Here is a 14,166-nt window from a genome sequence, read left to right as displayed (position 1 = left end):
TTTCTTTGTCATTGTACAAGCTCTGGGTTTCAACTTATGAGATTTTATTTCTTTTCACCAGGAAAATGTGGAGTTAGTTGAGAGATAATAGATAGGTGGGGGAGGAGCGGTCTTAGGTTTGGTGGATTTCCCAGTTTTGATGGATCTTCGACCAGCAGAGGGAGAAGTAGGTGAGGAACCGAGGGGCTAATGAGGGTAGGATTGCAGGAGGAGAAAGGAAGGATTGGCGAAGGCACAGGGCACAATAGTAAATGGTACATCATGGGTCCGGGCGTTGACGATTCGGGAATAGGATAATGAATTCCCTAAAATGAGACCCCCCTCTTTCCCAATCCCATAAAGAAACTTTTACAGTGATATTTCTCAGTGACCATCCACCTGAGTGCATTGACATATTCCTGGAATTTGTTCCAATCACTGTCACTTGAGAGAAAATTCCCCTGTGATCCATGTACACCATTTTCAAATACATCCCTGGATGTATTTGAAAATGGTGCAATAGCCGAAACCGGTAATAAATGGAAACTCTGTGAATTTTGTGGAAGTAACAAAGTGTATTTCATTATTAATATGGAGCCCTTCCTCCACGTAAAAGCTTCAAGTTTCGATTTAATCCCTGTGATCCATGTGTAAATTGTACCAATGCAATTCCTGTGATGAATATGATAAACTACAAATCAGGCATGCAGGCTCAATTCGGTTAACATCTGGGTAACGCTGTCTGTACGCCCGTAGCTGTTTCTGACGAACCGCGCAGCCTTCCTTTGTATTTTATTCAGTTCACGGATTAAGTTTTTCTGCACTGGATCCCATATGCTCTTTGCATATTCAAGGTGCGATCCGACGAGTGCGAAATAGCACCTTTCATTTACTTCTCATCCGAAAATCTTCCCACAATACACTTGACAATTCCTAACTTCTTTAGAGCTATGCCGCAAATATTCGTATATGTGTTCCCCACGAGAGGTTCGAAGTTATCGTAACTCCCTGGTACGTCATTTCGTATGTCGCCTTTATGTTAATACTATCTAGTGGGGCTATGACTTTTTGACTTTTTGTATAAAATTTGATTTCCTGTGCCACAAAAGGATGAACTTTGCCTCAAAAATAACGTCAGAAGTCTCCGTTTTGTTCCATTTTTTTTTACAAAGGTATCTAATCCGCTATCTAACCCTTGGAACATCTATCAAAAGAAGGAGGGAACGACTGAAAGAGATTATGAAAGAAGTTATAAGTTTGTGGCGAAAGAAATTAAATTTCCTAACTTTATCAAATCAAGTAGTGCAATTAAAACTAGAGAATGTGCTAAAACCTATGATGAATGCATGAAGCGAGGAAAATATTATTCTTTGAGTGAAGTATTTGACATAACAAAAGATAATGGTGAATGGCTGTGCAGTGAGGTTAGAAAGTTATATCATCCACAAATTAAGAGTAAAGGAAAAGTAGGTTATTCTACTGAGAAGTCAGGCAGTAATGAATCTATCCATCCATCCAAAAGAAGAAAAATGCCTTTGGCATCTACTTCCTCAACAGCAACTGCAACAATAATGTCAGCTTGTGCATCAGAGAATGAGAGTGAATATCAGGAGTCCAAAGAAGAAGAATCCACAAGCACATGTAAGAAGTACAGCAAAGCCAAAATTTTAAATTTATCTAGCAGCAAAGCATCAGCAGTTTGTAAACAGCTATTTCAAGATGAGATTTATGAGGATATTCTTTTACAATCGGGTATTTACAGATCCACTATTAAAGAAGGCGTTACAAAAGAAGAAGAAATGAAGAAAACGATACAATTAAAAAAATTTAAGTTAAAAAAATAATGGAAATTAGAATCGAGAAAAATGGAAAATTTATGGCAATGTGTAAAGATGATTGGCGCTAACACTACAAATGTGAATATTGGAAGAAATAATACCGTTGTCATCAGTTATTCAGAGTTTGCTGAAAAGGAACTAGGAAAGCCAAAATTCATTGCCTGTCAGCACCATATTCTTGATCCAGTTCTTTGCTTAGTAATGGATAGTGAAATTGAAGGAAAAGAGACATTTACCAACATTGAATATCAATTTATTCCTGAACTTGCAAATAATTATGAACAGCTAAAAATGAAATTCAACAATCGTAAAGAAGAGATTACTGAATCAGCTGGATGACGTGATGATATGGAATTTCTATTTCATTTAACTCCGGTTTTCTGTTTTTTTTTGAAGAAACTGGAAGATTTTCTAAAGTAAAGTTTCAGAAAATACCTTATTTAAGTAATGTCAGGTGGTATTCCCGAGCAATACTAGCCCTTTTGTCATGTATTCTTTTACCACAAAAAAGACCTCGCTACTCAAAACTTGTAGATTAATCTCCGACAGTTGGGCAGATCCAGTGGGGTAGCCATGAACTACGTTAGGGAGGAGAATTTTAGGAAAATGGGGTTCTAAGTTCTATTTTAAACTACTTTCAACACTTTTTATAATTGGAATAACTTCATTTGTCAAGGAAATATTTCGTAAATTCATGATTTTTCAATATTTTGTTTGCCAACTGCCTAAATTTCAATCTTTTATGAATATAAATAATTTTGAATTATATTTCGGTGGTGGAGGTTGGTCCGGAACCCCCCCAACATCCCCCCCTCGCTACGCCATTGCACATATGTGCGTTAATATATAAGTGTTATAAAATTGCATCATTATAATTTAATTGATAATCTGTATAAAAAAACTGCTACAAAATGATTTTTTCACCGAATAAGTTATTATGGTAAAAGTAGTTTTTTCGGATTGGGGGTGACCTTTTTCAAAAAGAAAATAGAAATAATGTCTTTTTCTTTAGTTTCGAACAAAAGTTCATCAATATATAGCACAGGAACATGGGGTTACTTAAAGTCATAACCGTAATCTACAGCGTAAACATGGTTATAGTTGGACGAACTCTGCAAAAAATGTACTGCCGTGTATTTGCTCGTATTTAGTTTGAGTCCCCTCTCTTGGCTCCACAAATGAACGTTGTTTAAATCCGATGATTTAAACAACAATATAATGAACAAAAGGGGGCCGATTACACTTCCTTGTGGTACACCTTATGTCACTACATCAGAGCTAATTCCGTCAAGAAGTACTTTTTGTTTACGATCACTCAGAAAGTCGCGTATCCAGTTTACCACTGTTTCGTTTAATCCGTATGACTGTCATTTGTATGAAAGTTTGTTTGAGGTACCGTGTCGAAAGCTTTCTTAAAATCTATTAATAATGTAATTTGTCAGCTTGTCTTTTCGATTCACCAGATTTGAGAACGTCGTGAAGAAAGAGCGTGAGCTGTATTTCGCATGATCTAATTTTCCGGAAGCCATGGAGGAATTTACGACTGTCCAAGAAAGTCATGATATTGCCAACGACGATATGGTCAAGTGTCTTGTACCATCTTGTACCATGTCGTGCCCAAATGGTAAATGAAATTAAGATCCATCAGCGAATTAATGCAATTAAGTTCCAAACGAATGTTTTTCCAACGGTCAAAGGCTCAATTAGTGACTTTTTATGACTTCATGTTGCATTTATAAATGATATTCCTATTCTTTGATATCCTAGAGGATTAATAGTGAATAGCTCGATGAATTTCTTGCCATAAAATGGTAAATCTTTATTTTCGCTGAGCAATCAAAATTTTAAAATTATTGTATAATTTTATTTTGGCGATCACCGCGTATATGAAAAATACATACATGCTTCCAATTCTTTAAAGTTATGAATGCATTCCCGTGCTGAGGGTATTTAAATTCACCTCGTTGCCAAAGACGAAAGAGCCCGTAAGTAGAGGTTGACTCAAAGGGAATGCTTAGACGTAGCCCGAGTGCGAGGGATGGTGCTTATGGTCACAAGAATAAGGAATGGAATAGTGAAATGGAAGGAAATTTCGGCAGTAAAGTCAAATCAACGTTTTAAAGGGATCAAACAAGGTTTGTCTAATGCCCCACCCTTCTGGTAACCAATGAAAGTTACGATCAGAGCAGGATGGCCGCCGGCATGCGGCCACTGCATGAACGCCAAGAAAATGAAGACAATGCGAAGTGTACGAATTTTTCTTGTCTTCAAAGAATATTCCATCAGAAAAGAAACTATTTTTGTTGCTCACCGAAAGTGGCGGGCCCCAAAGTATGTTGGAATATTTTTTCCCTTTATACATTCCTAAAGAAAACATCCTTATTCGTAATTTGGGTCATATGCATTCACCGAAACCCACAGACTTCACATAAAATGCATTGATAAAAGGATTGAAAATTCGTGATTCAATAGAGGGTGGGAATGCTCCTGATGTAAAAATGGGACTGAACGCAACAAGCGCCCCAACTGCGGAATCTACCGCTGCAACTAAATGCTCTGCTGTTAAATCCTCCTGCTCAACAAATGGCTCTCTTCACGAGTGACCAACAAGTCTGAAAAAATGAACGCCAGAAACATTTCCTGACACCCGAAAAAATTATCGCCTCCGCTACGCGGTAAATATGCTTTGGACAGGTTCAAAGGTCAATTGAGAGGTGATTGTAGGGCAAGCGTTTGGATCGGGGATGGAGGACGGAGGCGGTGGAGCGGGGGCGGTGGAGTGCGGGGGCGGTGGAGTGCGGGGGCGGTGTAGTGCGGGGGCGGTTGTGCGGGGGCGGTAGAGAGCGGGGGCGGCAGAGAGCGGGGGCGGAGGAGCAGAGGCCGTTGATCGGGAGCGGAGGAGAGTGGGGGAGGCTCCGAAATCAGCATTCCAAGAAAGAAAATTCCAATAAGTTTCGAAAAAACACGAGATATCCGGTGTAGTGTTGCTATTACACACGGTGCATACGGTAATTATTCGGTAGTTGTAATTCAATCGATAAAGAAGACTTCTGCGGAATTGGGCGATAAAAATGCTAACTTTCCTTCCAGCAACCTGGTCTGGTAGTTTTTATAAAAATTAGGCATGCAAACTCATAGGATGGCAGTAATACCGAGCATTCCCTTCCTTGAACGTAATACCTGGCCCCAACAAAGCTTGCTTTACTAATAGTCATACTCAGTGCGCCTCTACATTGGTTTAATAGAATTCCTTTCGAAGTACTTTCATAATACTTTTTATGTTATCAACATTGAATCGAAGAGTAAAAATGTTACTTCAACCACTTTTCATAGCGTAGTAAAAGGCACTTTCTTTTAGAGTTCTACAGGAAAAACTTTCGATCAAATATTGTGAATACATAGAGTGCGATGAAGTTAATAAAGAGAAAGATAAATACGGTAGAAGAACAGTGATCAAGTGCTTGGATGAAGCAATCAAGGGCGGTCGTTGATTTCGGGGGAGAGGGCTGATCGTTACTTTCCGAGGTGCCCTGGTGCTATGCAAAACCTTTTGGCGATAATTCGTCTGAGGTCTGATATACGTAGATAAGAGCTTTTCAGCTATTCATCAATTATTTTTTATACTCTTTAATAAGCTAATGAAGTAAAAACTTTCATTTGAGAGGCTCTTTAAAAATTCCACATTTTCAACTTTTCCAAAAAATCCGGGGGGGAGGGTGGGGAGGGGGACGAGACGGTAGCCGCCTTACCCCGTGCCCCTCATCAATCCCTCACTGGAAGCATGGTCCCGTCTGAATGGGTCCCACTGAGATTTAGGGCTTTGTATTTTGCATGCCCAATTAGACCGAGAGTCAAATTAGGGAGGAATAGCCCTCACTCTATTTGGTTCAGTTGAATGGAACCATGTCTTATCCTGTGACCACGATCTCGGCCATTCATCTCTGAAGTTGGAGATGAAATGGTTGTCGCTCAGCGACGGCTTCTGACGCCTCAACGAACTTTCCAGGAATCAATAAAGGGGATTAGCCGTATTTGGGTGGAAAGAGATGCGCCGCGATAGGCAGCAACCGATCCCAATATTATGGGGCTTATCCCCTTTAATTCCATTGGAGTTTTAGAAAGCGAGGATGAATGCCGCGAGTCCGCTATTCGAAGAAAAACACGGGAGGAATATGCGAGAATATGGACGATATTTGAATGTTGGATTCGATTTTCGGGTACTGCGTCGCAAAATTTTCCAGTAAGCTCAATAATCCGCTTCAACTCTGACGCTCGCGTCTCGCGACTCACTTGTCGTTAGCGCAGAAAAAATATCGAGGGCGAAATTAGAGTCGATGATGGAGTTGGGACGATTTTCGGCTCAAAGGCACGACAGCCTCCGCTTCCGGCGCTCATAAAGAGCGATGCGAACAGTATTCGGTGAGATTCGTGAATGGAAATTCAAAATTGTGATTCGGTGCGGTGAGCAGCGGAACCGTCGCGAAGCGCTCGTGACGTTGCTTTGAAAAGGGGTGCATTGACGTAGGCGCCAATGGGGAGGGAGGGAGGAGCGTGGGCATCGTTTCGGCGGTCCAAAGTGAATGAACCCCTTTGGCGCACTCAACTCTTTCGCGAATTTTGAGTTGTGGCAAGACTTTGGCAAATTTTCAGTAGCATGAATGAAGTTAGAAACAGGTTTTCAGACGACGCCTAACTTCTGCTCAACAAGTCGTATTCGGTCTTCCTTCATGATGAGCAACTTGTTTAAAAGTTAAGCTATCATCTTCAAATTTTCAAGATACGTGAAACAGACCCATGCCAACATTTTCCAATATCTCAAATGTGAAAATTGTCCCTGAGTTTAACGTCTCCAGCTTCACTTTGTGGACTCACGATATAGTTAGTAATATAGTATTTCCTTTTACGTTCCACACTGACAAGTTATTACTCAACATTATTTTTACTTATATTTAAGACTTGTCAGTTTCACCTTGTTAACGAAATTAGTGTTGACATAGTGGATCCAACAAAGTGAATTTTCAAAATTCTCTAACTCTTGCTTTACTTTGTGTATATCCAGGAAAACTTAAAGTGAATTTTATTTTCATATCTTACTTCGAAAAAATACTGAGGTTATATTTTCAAATTCCAAGTGCAAGCAAATGGTGAAAAGGCGTTGAATATTTAAATATGATAGCTTAAGGTTTTGAAAATCACTATGGAAGACTCGTCAACAGGGAGTGGTTCTTCCTATTAATTAGAATATTTTTATGCAAATGAAGATTATTTTCACTTAGTATGAATATCAGTTGAACAAAATATTTTTGGTAAACCTAAAGAAATTTCGGGGTCGGCAGGAATCCTTCGCCCATGCTAACCTGGCTAATCACTAGATAAGTCACGGCGCGCGAACAATAATCAATCATTCCAAATATCATCATCGGTCATTTAACTAAAATTGGTTTGGAGTAAGTCTTCTTTCAGTTGTCGTATCAAATGATTATTTATACACCTTAAGCTTTGCTTTCTGGTGCGTTTTTCCACTGCATCACGATTTTGGGTGCTCTTGAAAGATTGAGAGCTTTCCCGGCGAGTGTACGGAGAAAAAAATCTCTCCGGACTGCCACTGGACCAGGAACTGGACCGCTGACGACGTTACGACGACTGACTCGGTCATTGTCTTCAGGGCTGATGATAATGGGAGCTCTTTCTCGTTCCAGTATTTACAAGCAGTGGCGGTTTCTCCACGCTGGCGCTCTAAGTGAACGAAGCCCGACCATCAACCGCGACCTGAGCATGAAACACCGCGTGTGATCGAAGAGAGAGCCCGACGCTATCAATACTCACGTGCATAATTTAGCTCTGGGCAAACGGGAGGATACAACGCGTGTGGGACGCGAGCTGGGGCGAATTTAGTCGTTGCTTTGTTTCTCTATTACTTTCCGAGGCTCCTTGTTGGTTTATAGCACGTATTGTCGATAATGCGTCTCAAGTCTGATTTGCGATGATAAGTAACTTTTAGTCGTTCATCAATAATATTCAGACATTTTTGTTAAGCTGAAGGAATGTAAAATTTCATTGGGGAGCCTAAAAAAGGTCCCTTTTAAAGTTTTCCAAAAATTACGCTAATTTGCGTTAAATTACGCCCCACATTAATCTGCCAATGGAAAAAAATGTTTCCCTGGATTTTGGTCCGAATAAAATTTAGGGTTTTATTTTTTTGCACACAAAATCAGTAAAAAATCAGTTAGGTAAGGAATTGGGGAAAAGCATTCCTTTGTATCTGGTCCAATTGAATGGTATCTTCAGAGGTCCGAAATGCGCAGATAGGTGTCTTTTTGATTTTTAATCACTACTCGTTAAGGTGGTGAATTGAAAACTTCCATTGTAGAGTCAGTTTAAATATTATCATCTTTTCAATTTTTCCATAAATTACGGGGAGGGGGGCGACCGCCTCCATGTGTCCCCTAATTTCCTCCAATGGACGCGAGAATGATCCAGTCCCAGTTAATACGACAGTCTTGTCACCAAGGAGCAAAGGCAGTCTAGAACTACGGTGGACTTGGACTCATGTTGCCCACGGGTAATCCGAGAGACGTTGGAATCAGATGACTCCCGACCCCGTGTGATACACTCCAGAAAGCGGGGTTCACCACTGCCAAAGACGCTTTCACCCTGGGCTTGTGCTGATGTTTGAACGCAGTGAAGGACTTGGGGAACGCGGGACTGAAGAATTAGCAAGACGGATCTTCCATAGTTGGGATAGGTTCGAAACTCAGAGAATATATACGCAAGCGGTGAAAGGGACCGCGAATTAACTTAAGGCCAAGGCCAGCTTTGAAACCCCAAATTCAGTAATATTATAGGAAGTGGAAACAATACTAAATTCCATGCATGAAAATGGATTTCATAAAAATTGCAATTGTCCTCCTTCCTCGCGGGTACAAAATTTGATAGAAAATACATTAGTAATCGAAATAAATTACAAACAAACAAGCGCTACTGTCGGAATCAGTCAATTAGGCCCGCCAGGCATCACGTGACCTGGGATTTGGCTATTTCAATCCAATTTAGTTCCATGAACGGAAGTGTAAAATCGCTCTTTTATACGGATTTTGGCTCTAAAGGTTGGGAGGGGAAGGTAAATGAAACTTGGTGTCATCGTTTGAAGACGGCTCAGGCGACCATCAGCGAAAGCTGATGTTATCTGTTATAGAGAAATATACCTAGCGCATTCTTGTAGAAGAAATGAACCCATATTTGGCTCTCGACAATATCTTATAGGGAGTAGGAATCATCAAATCATTGGAAAATTTCACTGGAGAAGATGGATTAGCGCTTGTTGATGGCTGGAACGAGGGGGTCAATGAGGATGGTTCGTCGGTCGCCCGTTCAACAAGCCTCTCCAGAAGGATGGCCAAAGAAAGCTGAGTCGCCTAGAGACACGGGGTGGGAAACCGAAAACCTGTTCTAAAATCACTGATACTTAATCAATAAATGCTGTTTAACCACCAGGAATCCTTGGTTTCATGGCTGTAACGTTTCTCGTGTGGAACATGATTTTCAATGACCAAGTAGGTATACATCGTCAAGGCCTGACTCTTTTTTAACGCACCTGTTTAGTGTTTACATTATTAATTTTTAGTGCAATAGGGTGAAAATTAATGGCCATGAATTTTTAAACACTGAGGGATTAGTAAGCCTTCTGTTCCAGCGACCTTCATAAATCTTCAAGTCCAGTGTTGACGTGGACAATCATTTACTACTTTCAGACTCTGTCCCGGACATGGGAGAGGGTCCATGACGCATAGTAAGCTTGGGGTCTTTTAATAGAGGCAATGGTGGCGATCACCATTTAGAACCACGGCATCGAAGGGTGGCGGGTTTACCGGAAGCAGTCGGGAAACAGACCATAGGCTCATCTATCATCATCATAATCATCACTGGTCAACAATCCTAAGATTGGTTTGACGCAGCTCTCGACTCAATTTTCCTATCAGCTAATCTTTTAACACCAACATATTTCTTCTCTTTGAAATCCTTCTTTACCAGTTCCATATAATTTGTTCGAGATCTTCCTTTTCTGTTATTGCCATCCACTTGTCCCTAGACGACTGTCTTCATCAGACCATCATGTCTTAAAATGTGCCCATTAAGGTTGTTCCGTCTTCTTTTTAAGGTTTAATGAGGTTACTCTTCTCTCCTACTCTTCTTAGGACTTCCTCATTACTAACTCGGTAGATCCATTTGATCCTCATCATTCTTCTGTAGCACCACATTTCGAAGTCCTCTATCCTTGCTTTCTCCGCTGCTATCATTGTCCACACCTCACTTCCGTATAGACGCATACTCCAAATGTAGGCTCTAATAAATCGTTTCTTTACTTCCATAATTAATTTTCCCGCTCTAAGCTGGTATATATTTCGGTGGGATGCTCTCTTTCCTTGGGCTATTCTGCTGATAATTTATTTCTTGCTTCATGCCATAGTCTATAGAAGAAAATACATCAATCGGCAATGCAATTATACAGTAAGAGCGTAGGGGGCAGTTAATGTACTCGTAATATTCCTGCGTGTTAGAAATTTTGCAGAATCGACTCCAATATGAAGATAGGTGATGGCATGTTTGGATAAAAGCATACGAATAATTTTATCTTGGTTGAATGCGAATTTTGGATGGATTTCATTTAGAACTTGAGTGAATTGAAAAATTTTCTATCGGAGTTAAAGCATTGCAACCGATAAAGGGAGACCTGCCAGAAAAATATAAAGCATGAAAAATCACATACCTATATTAACTTATGAAGATGAAGAAGTAGAAAACGTTTACAAAGACATGATGGAAGTAATTTAGAAGAGAAAGGAAGATGATTTAGAAGAGAGACAAAGTTAAGAGATGGAAAGAATATCTGGAAGAGAGGTACAACGGAAACAGCCTAAGAACGGAAGCTATCGAAAACTAAAGGGAAGTGGATAAAGATAATGTGAGAGCCCCAATTTTAAGATCAGAATTGGATGCGGCCGTACTGCGAATCAATAAAGCATCTAGAATCGACGATATTCCAGCAGAGCTAATTACAAATGCTGGAGAAAATACGTAGCACCTGCAGAACAAAATCATAAGTGAAATGCATTCAATGGGTGCGGAGAACTGTGAATATTTTAGGACCATTAGTCTGACAACACATGCGTTGAAGATGCTGAACAGGATCATCTATAGAAGAGTAGAACGAAGAGATACAGAATGGTTTCAAAAATAAAAATAGAAATAAGAGATACAGAATGGTTTCAAAAAATTCTGGTTAATATGGGTAAGGTAACTCGTAAATATCAGCTGAAAATAGCTCAAAGAAAACCAAGATACTGGCACAAAGCAGGAGAGAAGAAGTCAATTCTGTAATTGAAAAAGGGAAACAAAAACTGGAGGAGGTGGATGAATTATGTTATCTGGGAAGCAGAATAACTAGCGATGGGAGAGGCAGGCAAGAAATTATCAGTAGAATAGTACAGGAAAAAAGAGCATTCCAAAAAAGAAAGATCTACTTAATGCGGAAAATTTAAACATAGACGTAAGGAAACAGTTTATTAAAACTTATATTTAGAGTACGCTCCTCTACGGAAGCATGGTATTGACAATGACAGCCACGGAGAAATTAAGGATGAGAGGCCTTCGGAATGTGGTGCTCTTAAAGAATGATGAGGATTAAATGGCTCGACCGATTAAGTAATGTGGAAGTCTTAAGAAGAGTGGGAGAGAAGAGAAGCCTCATGAAAACCTTATCAAGAAGATGGAACAACCTCATAGGCCATATCTTCAGACATGATGGCCTGATAACTCCGGACCCCGGACAAGTAGATGGCAAGGACGGAAAAGGAAGACGTCGAATGAAAGATATTGAAGAAGTGATGAAGGTTATGAAAGAGAAGAAATAAGTTGGAATGAAAGAATTAGCTGATAGGAGAATTGAGGGGAGAACTGCGTCAAACCAATCATAGTGATGATGATATTGATGGTATAGTCACAGGTGCATAGCTGCTCGGAGTGAAATTGTAATTTGAACGACTTTATCAAAATATTAATGATAACAACGAGGGATTAAAGTATAAGAGAATAACTATCTACGACGATGATTTAGCGCTAGTTGAAACCCAGTTTGGTGCAATATAAAGTTTCGCAAAGTCGCACATCGCTATATTAGGCTCTATAATATAAATAAATTCACCAAATATGGCCGGAGAACGCATACCCTCTTCGTAGATGGTGGATTGGCAATGAGCTGTACTAAAAAATGACTTCAGTTCACCGTAAAATCGGCTTCCCCATTACTGAATGCCATCTCTTCGCGTCGAAAAATAAGAAGGGAAGTTAAAGAAGGTAAGGATGCTCGCCTAGCAACATCAGCATAAGTATGCTTAGACTAATTAAAATAATGGATAACAATTAAAACAAACGGATTTTGTGGTTAGCGCCTTGATTTATCGACAGGAGACCCCGGAAAAACGCCTCACAATATACATAGTGAAGATACATTGATAGCGTGGAAACATGCATTACTATTAGGAAATGACACTGGAAACGTGGAGTGAGAGACCGTGCAAAATGTGGGTTTATTTAATATAAATGAAGAAGTGATGATTCAGATGTGATTAGTTGAGGTCTGTCATGCAATGATGTAGGAACTATTATAGGAACACATAGATGATCGTAAATATGAGCGAGAGGGATTATACGCGTGCGACCAAGGTAGAAATGGCTAAATCCGAGGTCTATTATGGGTCTGATGGTACTGAGTGATTGGTTCTAGCTATAGCGTTTGCCTAAATATTATTTATTCCGATTGGAAATTAAATATCGTTAAGTTTAGTACTCACGACGTCGGAGAAGTATAAGAAATTGAATTAAATCTATGTTAGAGTGTGATCCATCCATATGGCGAATTTTTCCATTTCCAAGAAGTATGCCGAAGTTTGGGGTGTCAATGCTGGCGTTAGCTTTTGCTTATTGCGCAGACGGTTTGTGCGCGAGGAAAACAAGGAACTTCGCTGCGAAGGGCATTCACTCCGAGAAGAAATGAAAGCGATGGAATGAAAGAAGGTGATCTGGGGGGGACATGTGTTGGAGTCATTCTTGGGTTCTCCGCAAGGGACTTATGGTTGAAATGGAAAACGCCGGAATCACTGAATCTGGGGCCGTATTCTGTATTTCGTCGGTGCCGCACCGGTCGGTTTCCCTTTCAAGCCCACCGACTGGACATCAAACCGTACCGACAACGGATTCCGCACCGACGACGACACTTTCAGCGATTCTGTAAGGTCGTCGGTTTCAAACCAGTCGGTACGGTTCCCCTTCCTTCCCAAACAGGGAAAATCCGAATATATCCGAAGTTTCACGTGTCTCCACCAATGAAAGAAGGGTAAAAACAAGTGAAGACTCATTGGCACAGTTTGTTGTCATCATTCTCAATCTTTTTATTTGCGGAAATTACGACTTATTGCTAGATTAAGATAAACGATATTGGATAAGTTGTTAACAATGCTTATATAATGTGTGGTAGTAATGCTGTACCTACAGAATCGAAGGAAACAATATTACAACATCGCAATAAAGTTTGTATGTGATGGAGATTGTTGTTGCTGGAATGAATTATTGAAACTATCCTTGAGATCGTAGTTTCTTTTTTTAAATATTGGTTCCGTATAATGCTATTTATTCATGATTTGGTAATATAGTTGTCATTAAGTAAGTTCCGTATAAATGTTATCACCGGAAGATTATGCCATTGGCACCGTAGCAGACGAAAATAGCATACCATGGAACGTGAACGTAGGATTCAAATGCAAATGTAATATTAGAGGAACAAGTTAGGAAATTGTTATAAAAATATGGAGCTGGGTGCAATTAAAAGAAGTGTAATGACGAGGAAGTAAATAAATTGTGATTGGGTGAAATACATATGTATAAGTTGCGCATTCCAAGTGAGAGAAAATGATAATATTGCGGTAAACCTCATACTTATTAACAAATATCTTCTTTTATCGTCAAGGGAATCAATGGCTGACGATGAAATGAAATATAGTTGCCCGTTAAAAATGAAAGAAACTGATACCGTTGTGGCAAACTTCATACTTAAATAAAAAGATCTTATTTCTATGCCGAGAGAAACGCCAAATGATGATTGAGTGAAATAATAGTTGCCTATTCAGAGTGATATAAAGTGATAACATTGCGGCAAAACTCATATTTAATCAAAAATATCTTTTTTATGTCAAAGGAGCAAGTAAATGATGATAGAGAGAAATAAAGCCTATTACAAGCGAGTGAAAGTGCGGTAACATAAATGAGAGAGTCATTATATGTTAGCAAACCTCAT

The sequence above is a fragment of the Ischnura elegans genome, chromosome X (assembly GCF_921293095.1).
Source record: "Ischnura elegans chromosome X, ioIscEleg1.1, whole genome shotgun sequence".
Taxonomy (NCBI): Eukaryota; Metazoa; Arthropoda; class Insecta; order Odonata; family Coenagrionidae; genus Ischnura; species Ischnura elegans.
This window is presented reverse-complemented; position numbering follows the sequence as displayed.